The sequence below is a fragment of the Lactuca virosa genome, chromosome 7 (assembly GCF_052849685.1).
Source record: "Lactuca virosa cultivar CGN04683 chromosome 7, Lactuca_virosa_CGN04683_v6, whole genome shotgun sequence".
NCBI lineage: Eukaryota > Viridiplantae > Streptophyta > Magnoliopsida > Asterales > Asteraceae > Lactuca > Lactuca virosa.
The window spans coordinates 61,320,977-61,341,426 of NC_136432.1; the positions used below are offsets into that span (position 1 = coordinate 61,320,977).

Here is a 20,450-nt window from a genome sequence, read left to right on the forward strand (position 1 = left end):
TGTAAATTGGTTACAAAACGGTCCCGAGTGTATTTCAAAGTCCAAGAATTTTGGATTTTTGGTTTCTAACAACAAGTTTCTCAAAAGAAACCGAAGTCGAACTAATGGAACTCACGCTTCAAGGGTAAGTGCTTACGACCCCTTTTTAATATTTCTAATTATTTCGAGGGGGGAGTACATGTGCCTATGTATTTTGTTTATGCTTACAAATTATCCTTTTATGCGAAAATACAATAATGCTAGTTTATAAAATTGTTATTTAACAATGTAACATATTGTTACATATAAACTAGTATAAACTTTTCATATATATATTATGGTTATGGTATCGTGAAATAACTAGTACACGGAACAAATGCTACATGATACGAAAATATGTGATTTATTTGACATTGTATGTCATAAAAAGCACGTCATATAAACTATTGTAGTATTTCAAGGATTCAAGTTATTACTATGCACATATATGTATATGTTTGAATACATAAAGTTTATACATGCACATATGTTCATTACTTTGGAACGTAAATCTTTATAAAAGCAAGTACATTACACTTTATACAATGAAATTCATTATGTCTAGTGACTTAACCACAATTAAGTTAGGGTTGAGAGTTATTCACATACTTTAGTTAAGGGCTTTTTAGCGAGACTATATTCATTAGTTGTGTCTAAACACTTAGCATACTCACCCTACTATAACCGTTAATCTTCGGAGCGAGATACATGTGTATAGATCTACACGGGGTTGACATCCCCACCAACGGTTGCTAGCTACAACCTCAACCGATCAATCGAAGCGGGTGATAAGTGTCTACAATTGTTACTACAATGTCTAATGAAGCGTTGTAGGGGTACCTTCAGTCACATAGATCGGTTATACGACTCACTATGAACATTAACTGGAATCTCTTTCTCTCTCTCTCTCTCACACACACACACTCACTATAAACCATGGGTTTGGTTGCTTTCAAAACCATTTTTAGCATGGAATTACTTATGTAACAGTACAGTTTGGTTTTCCAGTACATTCAAGGATTCTTTACAAACATGGTTTTAAAGTACATATTTACTTATAAAAAGATACATTTTGGAATTCAAATACTCTTTGCAAACACAGTTTTTAACTATTGTTATACATTCAAAGAAAATACGTTTTAGACTTTTAAAAGTATTAATGTTGTTAGCATAAACCTATAACTCTCACCAACCTTGTGTTGACCCTCAAAATTACATGTATTCTCAGGAAATCACTAAAAATACATTTAAGACTGATTGTGTAACGCCGTAAATTTTCATATAAATTTTTCATTGTTAAATCACAAAAATTCTCATAATACATTACATAAAAATCCCCAATTATCAAACTAACAAAACACAAATCCATAATTGTTTGATTAGTAATCCAGGATCCTCCAAAACATAACTCTTCATCTCGTGTGTACAATCGAGCCGTCGCCTTCCCGTGATCCTGAGAAGTACCTGAAACACATAACACATAACACGGTAAGCACGAAGCTTAGTGAGTTCCCCAAAATACCACATATAACACATGTTAGCCACTCGAGGCTATAACTCTATGGGCCCACCGGCCCTAACTCTGTGGACCCTCTGGTCCTAACTCTGTGGACCTTCCGGTCCTAACTCTGTAAACTCTGGAATACACACAACATAAATCACATAGAAATAATGTAGTGCAACACATCACATACATAGCATACAAGATACTCTGTCACATAACCCTACTTACCACTCAAGGTAAAGTATAGTGAGAAGACTCACCTCGGATGGCGAACAGATCCTATAAATGCTGCCGCTACACTCCGGCTTCTATCACTAAGCCAAACCATAAAATAACCCCATTAGCATCTAAGACCAGCTTTCACATTATTAGGTCTAAATATGGTCCATCAATCCGGTCCATAAATAATCCAAGCCCAATGGGCCCACCAAGGCCCAGTACCAAATGGGTCCACAAAAGTCCTCTAATGGCCCAACTATGGCCCAATTTTCCAAATTGGGCCCAAACCCTCATATGGGCCTTACCCTAAAGCCCATCTAAATATTCTAGTTCACATGACTGCTCTTGGATGGCCCATCAATGGCCCAAACACCAAAGCCTAATAGGATGACCCAACACAAGGCCCAAGTATAAATTAGGGTTTTCACATAAAATGATGATTAGGGTTAAGTGTTTCTCACTTAACCCATTAAGGACTTAACCTACTAAGTCCAAACGCGGGTCCCAATAGGTCCAAATCCACAAACCCCAAAATTAGGGTTTTCTAAGCCCTAATTAGGGTTTTTAGCCCAATAACCATCCAACTAGCCCAGATCAAAAATTTTGGGCCGATTAGGGTTCACTATGCCAAGCACCACCCACTACCACCTCAGGTAGTGGTGGTCAGTGGCGGCTCACGGCGGCGACCACCATTTTCAATGGTGGTGGCTTGAAATCTTGACTCAAAAATCACATATATCACTTTACACATAATGCACACACACACACACACACAGCCACCCTCCACAGCGGCTGGTGGCGGCAGAAGACGGTGGCAGGGGGCGGCAGCCACCATGGTTGGCTGCCATGGTGGTTGCTTGCGATTTCCGGCAGCTCATACACACCCACACTCGACTGGATGCATTCCTTCGCCACTAAAAGCTAAGTAAATACCAAATACACGCAGTGACACTCACACACTGCCACCAACCTTAAAGTGGCTGATGGCAGCCAAAGGCTCAACGACAGGGGAAACATCCGGAGCTACGACGGCGATAAGACTCGAGAAATGACGAGAGAAGAGAAGGGATTCATTACCGGCGGAAATAGATTCAGCGGCGACCACGAACACACCAATCTTCATGGCCACCTGCGACGGCAGTGTACACGGTTGGCTCCGAGCTTCCGGCTTCTCACTACGCCTCCGACAACAACGCATGCGTGGCAGTGCTCAACGTCGAGGCGGCAGGTGGCCCTGCCTGATCGGAACAGTGGACGAAGGGGGGAAGGCGGCTGAGCATCACGTATGGCGGCTGGAAGATAGGGTTAGGGTTTGGGGAGTAATAAGGTTACGGGTTTGATCCACCGCCCATTCTCACAAGATTGCCATATTGACATTATTAATCCCTCCTCCTTTTATTCTTTTCAAATAACATCCGAAATTTACCATATAGCCCCCATCACTCCAAAGTTCTTTCAACTTGAGTCCAAAACTTACCTAATAGCCCCTGTCTTCATAAATCCTTTCATCATAGGTCCCGAAATTACCAATCAGCCCCTTAAGCCTTCAAATATTTTCAAATTAAATCCATAGCTTACACATTTATCCCCTAAAATCCAAAATTATATCAATTAGCTCCCTAATACCAACACTCTGCTAAATATTATTTACTTTAGGATTATTATTCATATTAACCCTTATCTATTTATTTATTTAACATACCTCCAACTAAAACTTCCAACTCAACCCTTTCGGTCAAACGCCTCAACTAAGTTTAGTACCGTACATAAGCCATACCATAAATAAACCTGGAACGTACGCCTATGTTATTTATGGTCGGGTCGGTGCACAACCAACCTTGAGTAATGAGTTCAACAGACTACAATGCTTGAAAGTTTTAAAGATTGAAGGATGTTCTCAAGATTCGCTCTAGAAACCTAGAACCTTAGAAACCTTATATCAACCCCAGAACAATGTATACATTTTTTATCCTTAAAAATATAGGATAACGTTCAGATTTTCCTAGTTAGCCTAAACTCGAAGTAGAACAAAGAACCAATAGCTCTGCTACCGTCGTAGCAGAGAAAACCATAGTTCCCAATCGATCATTCAGTAGTCTCCAAACTTCTTTCTCTATCATTTGAAATCGGTAGGATATCAATTCTCTTTCTATAATTTGGAAATCTATAGGATTTCTAGAATCGGTCACTCTCCATAATTTGGAACCTTACCACGAAAGGATTAGAGGTGAGTGCTTACACCTCCCGATTTAACGACCTCACAAACCTTTGCCCAGGAATGGTGGACCCAGAATATAAAGAGACCGAAAGGTACATCTGAGGATTAGCCTCACCAGTTCAAGGTCCGGTTACTGCATCCAGACCCACTACCTTTGATAGTGATAAGCAATTGACCTATTAATTGACTGAGAAGTGTATCTGTCAGGGTACCATGACCCCACAAATAAGGAAAGAACCAGGCTAGGAGTACAAAAAGGAAGTTCCATGGAAAGTCAAAGGAGAACTTCAAGCATCACAAACCCAATCCAGAACCTATGTATGTGTACACCGTAATCACAAACACTCCCACTCCATCAAAGCCCTACTCTAGAAATTTACCCCACTGTACCAAGTACAATTTCCACCATATCGGAAATTACATGGTCTACATAATATGTAACTTGAGAGCTCACGCCTCTAAGTTTTGCAGAAAGACGCCAAACAATACAACCTCAACTACTGTTGCAGGAGGAAACCGAAGTTGCTTCGAATGCAATCAACCAGGGCATTTCAAGAAAGACTTTCCAGAACTGAAGGATCAGAGTGGCAAAGGAAGAGCATTCATGATAGGTGATGGAGATGCTTTCCAGGAACCAACTGTGGTCACTGGTATATTTCCTATCAGTAGTATTTATGTTTCCGTATTATTTGATACTAGTGCCGATAGAAGCTTTATTTTCCCATAAGTTTAGAAGCATGATTAACCATAAATTATGAAAAATTAACAAAACTTACACGGTAGAAGTAACAAACAGCCAGTTACAAATCACCTTAGAAATATTCACTAATTGCCATCTCACCCTGAATAACCACGTCTTTCACGTCAACCTAATACCTATGACCATTGGAAGTTTCAGTATGATCATCGGAAAGGATTGGTATCACTTCATCGAGCAGAGATTTTATGTTATGAAAAAGCCGCTTGGCCACCTTTACCCAACAGCAAAACTCATGTGATTTACAGACATAAGTTTGGGAAGAACCTAAGAATCATCTCTTGCATGAAGGCGAGAAAGTGTTTGCGGAAGAAATGCTTCGCTTTCGTGGCCCACGTGGTGGATAGGAAAGATAAGGGTAAGGAAATCAAAGACATACCGTAAGTGTGAAACTACCCGGACATATTTCCAGAGGATCTACCTGGAGTACCTCCAGTCAGACAGGTCGAATTCCGAATCGACCTAATCCTGGGGTGCAACACCAGTGGAAAGATATCCTTATCATCTGACTCCATCGGAAATGCAAGAACTATCCAGTCAACTCCAAGAACTTCTTGACAAAAGCTTTATCCGTCCAAACTTCTCTCCATGAGAAGCTCCGGTATTGTTTGTCAAAAAGAAGGATAGATCGTTCAGGATATGCATCGAATATCGAGCGTTGAACAAACAAGCCATCAAAAATTAATATCCACTCCTGAGGATCGATGACCTGTTCGACCTGTTACAAGGATCCTGTTACTACTCATAGATCGATCTAAGATCTGGCTATCATCAACTCAGAGTTCAAAAATTAGACATTTCAAAGACGACATCCATGACTCGGTACGGTCACTATGAGTTTCTGGTTATGCTATTCGGACTGAATGACGACGCCAAACGACATATGCCAATTCATAGGGCTTGTAGACTTTTATCAAAGATTCATCGAGAACTTCTTTAAAATACCTAAGCCTTTCACCACTCTAACCCAGAAAGACAAGAAGTTCGATTGGGAAGACAGACAAGAGACTGCCTTCCAGAAATTGAAATAATTGTTGTGTAGTGCACCAATTTTGTCTCTTCCAGAGGGAATAGAAGACTTCTTAGTATTTTGCGACACCTCTCACCAAGGGTTGGGATGCGTACCGATGCAAACATATGCACTCATACAACTTAAGCCAAATGAGGTCAACTACACTACCCATGACTTAGATTTAGGAGCTGTAGTGTTTGCCTTAAAGATTTAGAGGCACTACCTATGCGGGACGAAGCGCATCGTGTTCACCGACCACTAAAGCCTTCAACACCTCTTTGATCAAATGGAGCTCAAAATGTGGCAGCGAAGGTGGGTTTAATTGCTAAACGATTACTAATGCGAAATTCATTATCATCATGGAAAAGAAAATGTCATGGTAAATGCTTTAAGAAGGAAAGAGCAAGCAAAGCCTGTTCATGCAAAGGCTCTAACCCTAACCATCTAGTCGAACCTCACCACCCGAATTCGTGATGCTCAGCTAGAAGCACTCAGACTCAAAAATATCATAGAAGAAAACCTGCAAGGTATGGACAAACAGTTCAACCTCAAGAAAGATGGAATGCGATATTTCATGAACCAAATTTGGACCCTAACTTTTGTTGAAGTAAGGAGTCTAGTCTTAAATCAAGCTCATAAATTGAGATATTTGATACAAAGTGGATCAAATAAGATGTATCTCGGTCTTAAAAAGCTTTATTCGTGGCCAAACAAGAAGGTCAAGGTTGCCACATATGTCAGTAAATGCTTGACTTGCTCAAAAGTCAAAGAAGAGTACCAGAGGCCATCTGGTCTACTACAACAACCATCAATCCCAGAATGGAAATAGGAACAAATAACGATGGACTTCATAACAAGGTTGCCATAAACATCAAGTGATTATGACACTATCTGGGTAGTCGTCGACCGTTTGACCAAATACCCAAGCCTCTCACCACTCTAACCCATAAAGACAAGAAGTTCGATTGGGAAGACAGACAGGAGATTGCCTTCCAGAAATTGAAATAATTGTTGTGCAGTGCACCAATTTTGTCTCTTCCACTATCTAACTCTATTAAGTTCCTATTCATTGATTCTTAATACATGATGTGATAAGATTACATTTGGATGTTTTGCAGGATCGGAGAAAAGAGAAGAATTCCACTCATTTCATACGCATCAAAGAAACTAACAAGATGGAGAAACTCACCAGGTCCTATCTCAAGGAAATAGTCAGATTGCATTGTGTGTCAATATCTATTATCTCGGAGCGAGATAACACATTCACTTCCATATTTTGGCAATCATTGAAAAGGTTCCTAATAACCAAACTCAACATAAGTATTGTGTATCATCTGCAGATGGATGACCAGAGCGAAAGAACGATACAAACTTTGGAAGACATGCTCCACGATTGTGTGATAGACCTCGATAATGCATGGGATACTCACTTGCCGTTAGTTGAGTTTTCATACAATAATAACTATCATACCAACATGAAGACAACTCCATTCGAGCCATTGTACGAATGCAAATTTCGTTCTCCGCTATGTTGGACAAAAGTTGGTGATACTCAGTTAGCTAAAAAGCATGCTGGAAATACTCTACACACTAGTCCTGAGATCATTTGTGAAATGACGAAGAAGATCTTTCAGATAAAGGAATGGTTAAAGGCCGCACGTAGTCGTCAGAGAATCTATGTTGACATAAGATGCAAACCATTAGAATTCAAAGTACGAGAACGTGTCCTACTAAAGGTTGCAGTATGGAAAGTAGCCATTCGATTTGGATAACGAGGTAAACTAAACCCCCGTTACATCAGACCCATTGAAATCCTGGAAAGGGTTGGTCTGGTGGCTTACAAACCTAAGTTGCCTCAAGAACTTAGTAAAGTTCATGATACCTTCCACGTATGTAATCTCAAAAGTGTCTCTCTAATGAGAACCTTGTCTTTCCACTCGATGAGATCCAGGTCAACACTAAACTTCATTACGTGAAGGAACTAGTGGAAATCATGGATTAAGAAACCAAAAGCCTCAAACGAAACTGCATACCTATAGTAAAAGTCTGATGGAACCCTCATAGATGACCAAAGTTTACTTGGGAACATAAGGACCAGATGAAACAAAAGTATTTGCAATTATTCAGTGGTGCTCCCTCCACTAGTGGTACGAAACAATAGTGGAATGAAATAAAATTAGAAAAAGTAGCCTAGAACTTAATAATTTCGGGACGAAATTCCCTTAACAGGGAGGTAATGTGACATCCTGAAATTTAGGTTAAAAACTGTGAACGGTCAAGTTCACAGTAAATCTCTTCGTAATTTGACACATTAAGTTTTGGTACATCTAATGTAAAATAAATGAGTTCATTTTAGCTATTATAAGATATAATACGATATCTTACTTCCAAATATGTAAACTAGCAAACGAATCAAACAGCTCAAACTACAACCCAAATTATTACGTCTGAAAAACTAAAATTTCGTATTGATCAGTTATGAGCAAAACAAACACTCTAGTCTCTTAGTACATGTTTCCCTAGTTCCGAAAATATAAAAAACGTCCAAAACGGAGTTCGTATGGAAAAGATACAACCGTTGTAACAATCCAAAACCAGTATAATAATGATTTTCTTAAAACTGCTAAAACCATGTCTATCCGTTGAGGGACTTGTACACCTCAAATGGAAATTCCGAGATCATTTTTGGACTGAGACTATAGTCTAATATTTAATTTCATACTTGAAATATTTTTGGTAAAAATATTTATAAAACTCGAGATCAGACGTTTTGAATCAGTAAATCGCGAAGCCTTAAACTATTGATTACGGTATGATTTCAATTATTGGCAATATATTATGGAAATAATAAATTATTATTCAATCCAACAAATGTGAGCTCTAACGATAGAGATAACATTATATTTTCATTTTCGGGTATAACCACTTATATTGATACATAACTAATAAATTGTGATCAACTATAGATAATTATTATAGATTTTATAAATCATAGAATAATTTATGTGTCTAATAAACATAAATTTACTATAGTGTGTGTATATATATATATATATATATATATATATATATATATATATATATAATAAGAAGTGTGGCATTTCAATAATATTATATACAAATATATATATATATATATATATATATATATATATATATATATATATATATATATATAAAATAGGGAGTGGTTCAAATGAGAACCCAAAAAGGTTAAAAACTCTAAGAACCCTCATTTCACAAATATTTATTAACTATGTATTGTAAATACTTATTAAATATGTTAAAACCTGACTATTTTGTCTGAAAAAAGGCAAAATTATAATTTTTCCAGCCTAATATTTTCATTCACACATTCATTTATATTCAAACACAAATTTTATATAAAATACACAACTTAATACAGTCAGTTCATTGTTTTATGCAAAAAATTCACAACTTAATAAAAATCCATTATACATTAATTTACATATTGAGAGAAATCAAACATAAACTCTACCACCACCAACTACCACATGCTACCATTAACCACTTGTTCCATCGAAGCAACCGTCCTTCTTCCAAATCAGATCTGTATAGATAAAATCATGCATTGACATCTTAAATTATATATTCACAGTTTAATAAGCATATTAGTTTACTCATTCAAAGTTTAATGCAAAACAATTATAAAAATTAATACAATTTTACATATTTATATAACACAAAAAATAAATATATTCACAAAAAAATGAATACAAACCTTCATACATAAATAATTCATATTTTACACAAAATTCACAAAAATTTTGTAGTGTATTAGAGTCAATTCGCAGCTTAGTATAGTTAATTTACAGTTTAATAAACAAAATTCACAATTTAATACACAAAAATTATATATTCACAACCATATTCTCAACTTAAGACTTACATATATGCATTCAGATCTGGAGGCTAATGTTTCTCTTGAAGTTTAATTTACATAATATTAACAATTTAAAGTTTACATACTTTATTCAAAGTTAGAGAAAATCATATATGTGTATAATGTTTTCTTTCATCTCATATTTCATTAGCAAAAACAAATTTCATTAAAAAAATTTACAGTTTAATACCGCCAATTCACAGCTTAATACAGTTAATTCACAGTTTAAAACATCATTTAGCGTCCTATTCTCAACTTAATAGATTCAGACACTAATTTACACCTTAAAACATATAAAAATTTATGATTTCACAGCTTAAGACTTAGATTTTCTTATTAATAATAGTTAAAACTAACATTAACAAAACTAAACAATAGCTGAAACATTTAAACATCACAATTCACACCTTATAAAGACCTAAAAAATCACAGATTAATATAGTTAATTCTTTATACAATTAATTCGCAGCTTAATATAGTTAATTTACAGCTTACAAACACAAAAAAATAATCACATTGTAATACAGATGATTTACAGTTTAATACAATCAATTCACAGCTTAATACAACCAATTTACAGTTTAATACATAAAATTCACAGCTTAATATAATAAATTTACAGCTTAATACATAAAAATTATACATTTACAACAATATTCTCAACTTAATAGACTAGTTCATACACTAATTCACAGCTTAATACTTTAAAAACTCATGAATTCATAGCTTAAAAACTTATATTTTCTTATTAATAATAGTTAAAACTAACATTAACATAACTAAACAATAATTGCAACATTAAAACAACACAATTTACAAGTTAAAAAGAGTTGAACTCATAGTATTTGAAAAAACATTTACATAATAACCCACATTATAAATTCAATTCACATCATAACACCAACAAAACATAATTGATTTAAAACATTAAATTCATACCTGAACAAATAAGATAATAAACGTGGATTCACAACTTAACAGAAGTAAAAAACAAGCAACACAAAAATTGACAAACCTAAAAGACGGCTGTGAGCTAGCGGTGGTTCACCGGAGCGGGGAGGTAGCAGTAGTGGTGGCGGTTGATGGCGATCTTTGATGTGGCCCCTCAATCTCATCGGAGATCGTTGATCTGGAGATATAAATCATAGATCTAAAGACGGACATCGTAGATCTGTCACCAGAGAGTGTAGATCTATCACTAAAGATCGTAGATCTAGACCGAAACACTTCAGATCTGAGAGTCTCGTTGATGAAATCGTGAGTTTGATGTTCTACCTAGGATTTTGAAACGAGAGGCATCGAAATGAATAATGTTCAGGTTCGTCTCCGGTGAAGGTGAAGCTGCCAGACAAGGTAAAAATGGTGGTAGATCACGAGTATGGTGGACAAGGAAGACCAGGTTGTTGTAAAATGGTGGTATATCGTTGGTGATCGGAGGTGGTGGCGGTAGAAACACTGACGACTCGAAATCACAGGACCAACACCGGAGACGAGAGATTGGAGCTGTCAAAAGTCGAATTCTCTTAGATCTAACCAGATCTAGATAGATCTGGACTAGGAACACCATCTGAGACAAGAAAAACCATCAGAATCGCTTAGATCTAACCAGATCTGAGCAAGAAGAACAAAGGAAAGTCGCCGGAATCAACATCTGTCGGAGATCACATACGTCGAGTGGTTTTTGGTTCGAACATAACTTGTAGATTTAACAGTAGAAGAAAATGAGATGAGAGTTTTGATGTTGGCGGCGGTCGACGGTGGCGGTCAACAGTAGTGGTGGTGGCCAGCAGTAGTGTTGGCCGGAGAAAATAGTTGTAGAGTTTGTGCTCTTGAAGATAAGTGGAGAGAGAATAAGAGAAGTTAAGAGAAGATATTATTTTGTTTTTGGGAAATTAGAAGAAAATGTAATCAGATTTAATAACCAAAAGAATGGATTCTAAAAAAGACCATTATGCCCTTTTATCTTTTTGCAATTTATAAAAGTAATTTTAAAATTAGTAGTTCTTAGGGTTATTAACTTTTTATGGTTCTCATTTGAATATATATATATATATATATATATATATATATATTTTGATGATTTACTAAGGTTAATGATAAAACAAATATGATAAAATTTTGGTTTATTATTTATATAAAGTTCAAATACTACTTAATTGAGTCCATTTAACCCATAAAATGATACACATATATAACCTATAAAATGAATACATGTACATTATATGTATATGAAATTTTTACCAAAATACCTAAAAACATACACATATGTAAATACATTCACCATAAGACCAACAATGTATGGAAATATACACACAAAGAAGTAAAGAACCTACATAATACACACATAAAACAATAGAGTTTGTACTCTCCAAAATCGATTCATGTACACAAATTTGACAGCAATTAGTTCTTACACACCCAAAGCTACACACAAAGACAGCATCTTTTTATACAAAACCATACACAAAGAGATCGTGTTCTACTCAATTGAAGCTGTCAGTCAGGACCAGTCCCCTCACATCCTTTCGCTTCTTCGTTTCCTGTCAATAAACCTCCAGCCATACACTCAACACATCCACAAATAATCTAGACAAGTATTGTTTGATACTCTCATAATCTTCTATCCAATCTCAACTTGTACAAAGAAATCACAGAAAATTTTACCTTAAATTTAAGCCAATGAGTTCAATCACAGCAGTCTATTTTCTTGTTTCCATTCCTGTCAAGTAAAGCAAGCAAAAAAACACCCCTTTGATCGATTCTTTATTTTCTGTCTGCATCTTTGTTTTCAGCCAAGATAAACACCACAAAAATTGTTTTGCTTTCTTCTTCTTCCCATCGTTTGCAAACAGAAAAGCAGCCTCATCACATCTCATTCTTCCCTCTTTCTCCTGTCAAAAATCAAACCCAAACACACACCAAAGCCCCATTGATTTCAGTCAAAACAAAATCATAAAAACAAAATCTGAATCAACAGGGAGACTGCCGGAGCAGGCCCCTATTCGCTCACCTGTTAGCCAACATCGATCCATCTTTTGAAATGGCTGCAACCGTTCATCTTCTTTCCGTCGATCAGTCAAGAAACCGGAAACCCTTTCCCTCTTTCACGTCGACCCCCCTTTCCCAAATCCTCTCACCTGCGACGCTATTGCCACATCGAACCAACCCTCGCACCCCGCTGCCGGAACCGAAGCAATCAGCCGAGAAGCTACATCAGCAGCTGCTTGCTGCAACCACCGAGGCCACCAGCAGGCTCGCTGCTTGTCCCTTCCTTCCCTTCGGCCTTGTCGACCCCCGGAGACGATCTCTCCTCGCGAATTGATCGACGAAACCTCGTGCTGTCTTTCTTTCACCTGCCGATGCGTTCTATCTGCTTTCGTTCATTCGCATCTCTTTTCCGTTGTTCGATCAGTAAGTGTCGAAAACGCAAACGTAAAAAGCCCTAATTTCTTTTTAGCTTGATGAAATGACAAAACTACCCCCATTATTAAACCATTTATTCAAAATAAGTCCCAAACCCCCAAACATTGAACCTATTTATTCAAAACAACCCCTCCTTTGGTATTTTTTACCAGAACAGTCCCATTTATTTAATTAAATTACCCCCTATAGTTTAGCAAAGTTACAAGTCAACAACTATAGTATAAATTCGTTACAAAACGGTTCCGAGAGTATTTCAAAGTTCAAGAATTTTGTATTTGAGGTTTCTCACGACAAGTTTCTCAAAAGAAACCGGATTCGAACAAATGGAACGCACACTTTAAGGGTTTGTGCTTACGGCCCATTACTTTGGAACATACATGATATGCAGAGTACCACGGATGACCCGTTTGTCGAACCGGAACCACTTCAAGAACCGAACCAAGTGGATCCCGGGTGGGTTAATTTGATTCAATCAAATCCCACGTGAGCTACAGTTCAGTCAATTTGATTTCCATGTTATTTCATTTCTTCTTCTTTTTTTTTTTAATGTTTTTTTTACTCTTTCAAGGCAGTTATATTATTTTCCCAAAAACGTAGCTACATGGGTGGTTGTATCCGTTTTCTCTCGTATGTATTGTCAGAAGAAGGAATGAGAAAGACAGTTTTTGATTTGCTACAAAATTATCTCTTTTCCTTGAGATTTTTCCATTGCTATTCTAGTCTCTGGCAGGATTAGAAGGTGATCTTGGAACCTGATTCGGACTTTCATGGTGTGACTGTATCGAGACTTCCGAGTTGGAACTGTCCAGCGAATCTTTGAGTGGTGGCTTTTACAGTATCTCTAAGGGACGCTGCTATTACATCTGATTTTCGGGTTATTTTTTTCTTGTTGGATTCAATCAATAAGCTTTTGGTTATCATTTGGTATCAGAGCTATGGAAACCCGAAATTCTAATGACTTGAAGAAAGTTATTGAGAGCCTTGAATCTGAGAAAAAGGCTATGGCTGATCATATAAAAATCATGCAAGAGCACATCCGTGAACTTTCTGTTAATCGACGAGTTGAAGATGACATCGACACCGGTGATTCAGGAACCCATCATAAAGGAACTGGAACATGGCACTCTAACGACATTAAGGTTGAAATTCCTGAGCATGATGGAAAGATCGATCCCGATGAATTTGTGGAATGGTTGAGGAACGGTAGAATGTGTTTTCGATTACAAAGCAACAACTGAGGAAAACAAGGTTAAAATCGTGGCTATGAAATTGAGGAAATATGCATCAACCTGGTGGGCCAACACTTGTACTAAGCGTGATCGTATGGGCAAGCCCAAGGTGAAGGATTGGCCCAAAATGAAGCGATTAATGAAGCAAAAGTTTCTACCCTCGTATTATGTCCAGGCTAGTTTTTCTCAACTTCATCATCTTAAACAGAATCAATGAACCGCAGAGGAATATTCTCCTGATTTCAAGTATTTGCTTATGAAGTGTGATCTACCCGAAGACGATCCACAGACCTTGGTTCGGTATTTGGGTGGTCTAGAACCCCGTATTTCTAATGTGGTGGAGCTATACCCTTACTCGACTCTAGATGAATTAACCCTCCTAGCTCACAAGGTCGACATTCAACAACGAAACAAAGGAAAATTCGACACTGGTCGAACTTATTTCATAACCCCACTACAGACCAAATCAACACCAACCAATAAACCTCTCACCGTATCTGAAAACCAAATTGTCCCTACCAAATCCCCAAGACGGTGTTTTCGATGTCAAGGGATAGGGCACATTGCTTCTGAATGTCCAAACAAGAAGCTAGTTGTCGCACCCCCAAACCAGAACGACGGAAACATTCGGGGGCGGAGGACTTTAGGTAAGTATCACAACACATGCAATATAGTAATCAAAGTACAAACAACCATTGCATTAATAAGTATAAGTTTTACATAAGTGTTTAAACATTACATATTCAAACACCAAGGTAGGTACAGTAGAAAACAAGAGTCGCGGTACGGTACTAGATAGTCTTCTCAAAAGCTTCGGGAGTGTACCTGTCTACTGGATACCTGAGAATACAAGTTATTTGGAAAGAGTAGATCAACATTTAAGCTGGTGAGTTCATAAGTATTTTAGTTCTGTTAAGTATACCCTAAGTTCTTTGGATAAGTTCACTGGTTTCTCCAGGAAATCCTATATTTCCTGAGGCGATTAACTGATAACCTCAATAGTTTCCCTCTGTAATTACTTAGTTTATACTGATTATATATAACCCAATATCGAATGGACAGTTAAATGGGTGTATCTGCCCTAAGCCCACAACCAAACAAGGAACAGGAAGTAAGGCGGAAGTCACACATTTCACTGTCAATCGGATATTACTTATGTATAACTATGATGTAATAACTAAGGAATTATAGAATTAACCACTAAAGGTCTTTTATGTTATACTAGTTTATAAAGATTGAATGACTAAGTTTCATTTGATAAGTGGTTTAATCCCATAAACCGTTCTCTTTGTATTAATGTTTTGTATTTGTATTCCTTTATGAAAACTTGTAACTGAGAGTGTGCCTGGCTCCACCAGCTGTTATTGAAAACTATATTGAACCCTTGTATTTTGTATTCTGTAAACTGGTACTTTGAAGGTGTACTTTCGTTTAGTTGTTTATACACTAACGTATTGTTAATATCTTTTTAATGAGTTATTATAACCATACTATGACTGATGGCCTGAAACAAACGCTTTGTGGGCGTTTAAACTAGTGATAACAATTGCCACTCATCGGCGTGTATGCCTGACTGTAGCTAGCAGCCTGAGTGCGGGGTTGTCAATCCCGATATAGATCTACACACAACTTGTTTCGATCCCCGGCTGGAGATTCTGGTTATAATGTCAGGACTTTACCTATGTTGTCTAAAATGAATTAAACAACCTGAATTGAATGTCTCATAAAAAGCATATAAACGTTACATGTATATTAATTATGAAAACCCAATCATTCTGAAATAAATGATTGACAGTATGTTCTTGAATTAGTATTCCGAACATGTATTTGATAAGTGTAAACCCTAGATTTGTTCTGAATCCAAACCCTTGTTTCTCGTAAGACAGTGTATTCTAGTATACTTGAATCATGAATTTTTGTTCTATGTATAAATTATATCTATTATAATTTATATGTACTTTCTGAATGTGTATTTAACTATGTTTGCATGTAATCCCTTGCTCAGCATGCTACAAACGTAGTTAAACTGATGAAATAACTATTATATTTATATACATATACAATTTTATATATAAGTAAAATTTAAACGGCACTCGGACAAATAACCGGTACTATAAGCCCACATCCAAACAAGGAAAAGGACCCAGAATGAGTTATCAGTCCTAAGTCTTTTAAATCTCATATATATATATATATATATATATATATATATATATATATATATATATATATGAATTTTTGGGAAAAATATAAGTTTATAAAAGAGTTTAATGTTTTGAGTGTTTTTAATGATTTAATGTTGTTTTATCATGATTTGAAATCATGATTTTATAACACAAAGTTCTTGTGTTATGCTTGTATTCCCCCCCTTAAAACAGTAGAAATTATGAAAATACGGGGGTATGAACTCACTTTGATAAGCGGTGATTCAGACAGCGTTTTGTTTCCCGGAAAGAGTTTATTTGACGAGAAACCGGATCAAATCGGGCAGAGTTTCGACTGGAGAGAGGATAACTTCTCGAGAATTCCGGGGCTCCGGGGCTTGCTTCAGGCTTTAGACACGATACCGGGGCCTTGGGGGGTCGTGAGAAAGTCTAGGAGGTGAAAATGTGAAAAATGGAGAATTTAGGGGTGAAAAATCCTCCTTAGCCGAGAAGTCTCGCACCCTTTTAGGGGTGCGAGGGTGCGGTCCGAAGGCGAGTCAGCAGCCACCTGGCGAGGTGAAGAGGTGAGTCAGCAGGACACGCGGCAGCTCCTGCGAAGGCGGTGCGGATTCGGACCCGGTGCGAGGCACGTGCTTCGGACAGGTGGGGGCTTCTAAGTGGACCGAACTTCGGTCCAATGGGGAAGGAGGGTGATGACTTCGGACCAATCAGGAGATGCCAAGCGAGGCTGCGGTCCAATGAGAAGCGAACACGTGGAGGCTTCATGCGAAGGGTGACGTGTCTGAGGATGACTCATGCGAAATTTCCCGCTTTTCAACATTTTCTTGATTTTTGTGCTAAAAACTTGCGAAAATCATAACTTTTGCATACGAGCTCCGTTTTTTGACGTTCTTTATATGCACGCGTAGGTAAAATCATACTCTACGACTTTCGTTTAGACTTCGTCGGCTGATTTTGACTTTATTTTTAATATTATTATTTTTAACAGATCGGGACAGGAAATCCGTTAAAAATTCATAACTTCTTCATCCGACGTCCGTTTTCGTCTGTCTTTTTACCGTTGTGCTACTTTTGACGAGACCTTCGATTCTCGTTTAAGTTGCGTCGGCTAAATATCGATCGATTTATATTTCGAATTTTTAGCTGTCTACTGCTAAACCGAAACTTTGAAAAATCATAACTTCCTCATACGAAGTCAGATTTTGACGTTCTTTTTATGAACGTTCTCGGTTTAACATATTCTACAACTTTCATTTGGATTATTAAGGCTAAAAAGCCTTTTATCAAAAATTCGCTTTTTACACTGAATAGTGTTTTGCCGGTTTTGTCGTGGATTTTCGATTGGTCATAACTTCTTCGTTATAACTTGGATTTCAGTGTTCTTTATGTTTTTGGAAACCTTGTTACAAACTCTACCACTCGGTTCATCCCAATTACGATTATTGATCAATTTATTTTTGACCAAAAGTTTGACTGGTGTCACACTAGTTACTTTAGCCGAGTATGAGGAGGAAGACAAATCTTTTGCGGTTGACCCATCGTTGAACATGGTGACAAGTGTAGACACTGTTGTAGACGAAATTGTGGGACCTGATGAAGGACCTTGTCTTGTTGTACAAAGAACACTTAGTAATAGCCCTGATTGAACAGAAACCCTCCAGCGAGAAGCAATTTTTCATACCCGTTGTACCGTCGCCCAAAAGGTTTGCACGATGATTATCGATGGTGGTAGTTGTACCAATATGGCTTCACAAACCATGGTATCCAAGTTGAACTTGTGCACCGAACCACACCCGTCCGCTTATGTGATTCAATGGTTAAATCAAGGTAAAGGAATATGTGTATCTCACCGAACTCTTTTGTCTTTTAGTATTGGCAGAACTTATGAGGATAAGATTTGGTGTGATGTTATTCCTATGGATGCTTGTCACGTTCTTCTCGGCCGCTGATGGTTGTTTGACGTCGGGTGATGCATGATGGTTATCAAAATACCTATTCTTTCACTCACAAAGATCGAAGAATCATACTCACCCCAATGTCATCAATCACCACTTCCCCTAAGCCCCTAAGTACTCTGTTGAAGGATGAACAGCACGAGTATTATTCGTTAAAGGACTTTATTTTTATGGGTCTTGATGAGGATTTAATTAACCTCCGAACCACCTTTCACCCTTGTATCCAGTCTTTGTTACAAACCTATAAACATGTATTCCCTGTTGAGATTCCTTCCGGTTTACCTCCCCTACGTACCATTCAACACAAGATTGACTTTGTACCTGGTTCGATATTACCTAACAAACCAGCCTATCGATCTAATCCACAAGAAACAGCTGAAATGAGAAAACAAGTTGATGGGTTGTTACAAAAGGGGGTCATACGCGAGTCACTCAGTCTGTGTGGTGTTCCTACAATACTCGTTCCTAAAAAGAACGATGAATGGAGAATGTGTATGGATAGTAGATCAATCAATAAGATCACTATCAAGTACCGTTTTCCAATTCCCCGATTAAATGACCTGTTATATGAGCTCCAAGGTGCTACCGTGTTTTCTAAGATCGATCTACGGAGCGGTTATCATCAGATCAGAATATATGAAGGCGGTGAGCGGAAGACAGCTTTCAAAACCAAAGAGGGTTTATATGAATGGCTCGTTATGCCTTTCGGATTGTCCAACGTGCCCAGTACTTTCATGCGCTTGATGAACCAGGTGTTGAACCTTTGATGGGAAGGTTTGTTGTGGTTTATTTCGATGACATCCTTGTGTATAGCAGAACCGAACAAGATCGCCAACTCCACCTTCAACAACTGTTCCAGGTGTTGGATTAGGAAAAGCTTTATGGGAACTTAGATAAATGTGAGTTTCTCACCAATCAAGTAACCTTTCTTGGATACTTAGTTTCAGCACAGGGAATTCAGGTTGACGAAAGAAAGGTTTGAGCTATTCGGGATTGGCCGGTTCCCCGATCTATTCAACAGGTTCGAAGCTTCCATGGCTTAGCTTCCTTCTATCGAATATTTGTGAAGAATTTCAGCACCCTTATGGATCCAATAACTGAAATAACAAAATTAAAACAGTTCGTTTGGAACCCTCAAGCACATTCCGCGTTTGAAGAACTCAAGAATCACTTGTCTTCAACCCCCGTTTTGGCACTACCGTGTTTTAAAGAAGTATTTGAGGTCGAGTGTGATGCTTATGGAGTGGGAATTGGAGCTATTTTATCTCAATTGGGTCGTCCAATTGCTTATTTCAGTGAAAAATTAAATGAAGCAAAACGACGTTACTCGACTTATGATAAAGAATTTTATGTGATAGTCAGGGCTTTGGATCATTGGCAACATTATTTGATCTCCAAGGAGTTCATTTTACACTCTGATCATGAGGCACTTAAATACATTCAAGGGCAACACAGGTTACACTCTCGACATGCCAAGTGGGTGGAGTATTTACAAGCATTTAATTTCACTATTAAGCACAAGTCAGGAACACTAAACATAGGGGTTGATGCGTTGTCTTGTAAATATGCATTGGTTAATTCACTTCGACCGCAGATTGTTGGACTCGAACTACTTCCGCAGAACTACCCTTCCGATCCTGATTTTGGAGATCTATTTACCAGCTGCCAAACTCATGCGACAGGGGAATATCATCTCTATAATGGTTACCTGTTAAAAAAAATCGTTTATGTATTCCTAGGCATAGTATTCGTTTCCTCTTGATCAAAGAAACTCATGAAGGAGGACTAGCAGAGCATTTGGGAATTGATAAGACCTTTACCATATTACAACATCATTTTTTTTGGCCCAAGATGGTGCGTGATGTGGAACATTATATCCGACGATGCTTACCCTGTCACTGGGCCAAAAGTCATTCAAATCCCCATGGTTTGTACATGCCATTACCTGTACCTGTTGCTTCTTGGGAAGACGTTAGTCTTGATTTTATCATTGGATTACCCAGAACGCAGCGCCAAAAGGATTCTATTATGGTGGTTGTCGACCGT

The 20,450-nt window shown here is 37.6% G+C and overlaps 1 long non-coding RNA gene across 1 annotated transcript; it reads right to left on the minus strand.

Moving 5' to 3' along the window:
• Positions 1–11,977: 11,977 nt before the first annotated feature.
• Positions 11,978–13,057, minus strand: LOC145123538 (uncharacterized). The gene is made up of 3 exons (XR_013715177.1): positions 12,643–13,057; positions 12,297–12,523; positions 11,978–12,172 (listed from the first exon to the last, which is right to left on the minus strand). It is a non-coding gene; the product is annotated as an uncharacterized LOC145123538 (long non-coding RNA).
• Positions 13,058–20,450: the final 7,393 nt, after the last annotated feature.